Source organism: Physeter macrocephalus, chromosome 6 (assembly GCF_002837175.3).
Source record: "Physeter macrocephalus isolate SW-GA chromosome 6, ASM283717v5, whole genome shotgun sequence".
In the NCBI taxonomy this organism is placed as follows: domain Eukaryota; kingdom Metazoa; phylum Chordata; class Mammalia; order Artiodactyla; family Physeteridae; genus Physeter; species Physeter macrocephalus.
This window is the reverse complement of record NC_041219.1, coordinates 96,480,200-96,483,147: the sequence shown is the minus strand read 5'-3', so window position 1 is coordinate 96,483,147 and position 2,948 is coordinate 96,480,200.

The following is a 2,948-nucleotide window of genomic DNA, read 5'->3' as shown; positions in this document are numbered from 1 at the left end:
ACCCCAAAATCTATGGGATGCAGCAAAAGCAGTTCTAAGAGGGACGTTTATAGCAAAACAATCCTACCTTAAGAAACAGGAAACGTCTCGAATAAACAATCTAACCTTGCACCTAAAGCAATTAGAGAAAGTAGAACAAAAACCCCCCAAATTTAGCAGAAGGAAGGAAATCATCAAGATCAGATCAGAAAGAAATGAAAAAGAAATGAAGGAAATGATAGCAAAGATCAATAAAACTAAAAGCTGGCATTTTTTATAGAACTAGAACAAAACATTTCACAATTTGTATGTGAACACAAAAGACCCCGAATAGCCAAAGCAATCTTGAGAACGAAAAATGGAGCTGGAGGAATCAGGCTCCCTGACTTCAGATTATACTACAAAGCTACAGTAATCAAGACAGTATGGTACTGGCACAAAAACAGAAATATAGATCAATGGAACAGGATAGAAAGCCCAGAGATAAACCCACACACATATGGTCACCTTATCTTTGATAAAGGAGGGAAGGATATACAGTGGAGAAAAGACAGCCTCTTCAATAAGTGGTGCTGGGAAAACTGGACAGCTACATGTAAAAGTATGAAATTAGAACAATCCCTAACACCACACACAAGAATAAACTCAAAATGGGTTAAAGACCTAAATGTAAGGCCAGACACTATCAAACTCTTAGAGGAAAACATAGGCAGAACACTCTATGGCATAAATCACAGCAGGATCCTTTTGGACCCATCTCCTAGAGAAATGCAAATAAAAACAAAAAAAAACAAATGGGACCTAATGAAACTTAAAAGCTTTTGCACAGCAAAGGATACCATAAACAAGACCAAAAGACAACCCTCAGAACGAGAGAAAATATTTGCAAATGAAGCAACTGACAAAGGATTCATATCCAAAATTTAGAAGCCACACATGCAGCTCAATACCAAAAAACAGACAACCCAATCCAAAAATGGCCAGCAGAACTAAATAGACATATCTCCAAAGAAGAGACACAGATTGCCAACAAACACATGAGAGAAATGCTCAACATCATTAATCATTAGAGAAATGCCAACCCAAACTACAATGAGGTATCATCTCACACCGGTCAGAATGGCCATCATCAAAAACTCTAGAAACAATAAATGCTGTAGAGGGTGTGCAGAAAAGGGAACACTCTTGCACTGCTGCTGGGAATGTCAATTGATACAGCCACAATGGAGAACACTATGGAGTTTCCCTAAAAAACTACAAATAGAACTACCATACGAACCCGCAATCCCACTACCTGGCATATACCCTGAGAAAACCATAATTCAAAAAGAGTCATGTACCAAAATGTTCATTGCAGCTCTATTTACGATAGCCAGGACATGGAAGCATGTTAAGTGTCCATCAACAGATGAATGGATAAAGAAGATGTGGCACATATATACGATGGAATATTACTCAGCCACAAAAAGAAATGAAACGGAGTTATTTGTAATGAGGTGGATAGAACTGGAGTCTGTCATACAGAGTGAAGTAAGTCAAGAGGACCAAAAAAATATCGTATGCTAACACATATATATGGAATCTAAGGAAAAAAAATGTCATGAAGACTTTACCGGTAGGACGGGAATAAAACACAGACCTATTAGAGCATGGACTTGAGCATACGGGGAGGGGGAAGGGTAAGCTGTGACGAAGTGAGAGAGTGGCAAGGACATATATACACTACCAAATGTAAATTAGATACCTAAAGGGAAGCTGCCGCATAGCACAGGGAGATCACCTCTGTGCTTTTTGACCACCTAGAGAGGTGGTATAGGGAGGGTGGGAGGGAGGGTGACGCAAGAGGGAAGAGATATGGGAACATATGTATATGGATAACTGATTCACTTTGTTGTAAAGCAGAAACTAACACACCATTGTAAAAGAGATATACTCCAATAAAGATGTTTAAAAAATAATAATAAAATAAAATACAAGTCGATGTACTCGATTGGGCTGCCTGGTGAAATAATTGGCAGTCGGCAGCCTCCTGAGTAACTTTCCTGAAGTTTGATTCCTAGCCCGGTAACCTAGGGCCCCAGAGGCCACATGAGACCAAACGTGTTACGCTTGTGGAGAAAGCCTTTGACCAAAGGCCAATAGGCTTTTGCTTGTGGCGAGGGTTAGGCAAGAACTTTTACACAACGCGTTTTTCCTTTACGGTACGCTGTCCCATTTGGCTAAAGCAGGCGGCATGTTCGTATCACAGCCAGGGAAGCAGGCCGTTGGGGGAGTCTGCTAAGTGACAGGCCTCCACTATAGGTAACGGAGAAAATGCATCAAGGCCTTTGGAACCCACTTAAAATTAAAGACTCCTGTTAGGATGACAAGGCTTTGCTACCGAACTTCAGCAGCCCCTCTCCTTCAGAGTGCTCTTGCAGTGTAGACTAGTGAACGCCACCACCGTCACCAGCTTTGGATCGGCTCTTTTCCGTGTTGGTTTCATCAAAAAAACAAACAACCCAATCCAAAAATGGGCAGAAGACCTAAATAGACATTTCTCCAAAGAAGATATACAGATTGCAAACAAACACATGAAAGAACGCTCAGCATCATTAATCATTAGAGAAATGCAAATCAAAACTACAATGAGATATCATCTCACACGGGTCAGAATGGCCATCATCAAAAAATCTAGAAATGGGCTTTCCTGGTGGCGCCCTGGTTGAGAGTCCGCCTTTTGATGCAGGGGACACGGGTTCATGCTCCGGTCCGAGAAGATCCCACATGCCACGGTGCGGCTAGGCCCGTGAGCTATGGCTGCTGAGCCTGTGCATCTGGAGCCTGTGCTCTGCAAAGGGAGAGGCCACAACAGTGAGAGGCCCGCATACCACCAAAAAAAAAAAAAATCTAGAAACAATAAATGCTGGAGAGGGTGTGGAGAAAAGGGAACACTCTTGCACTGTTGATGGGAATGTAAATTGATACAG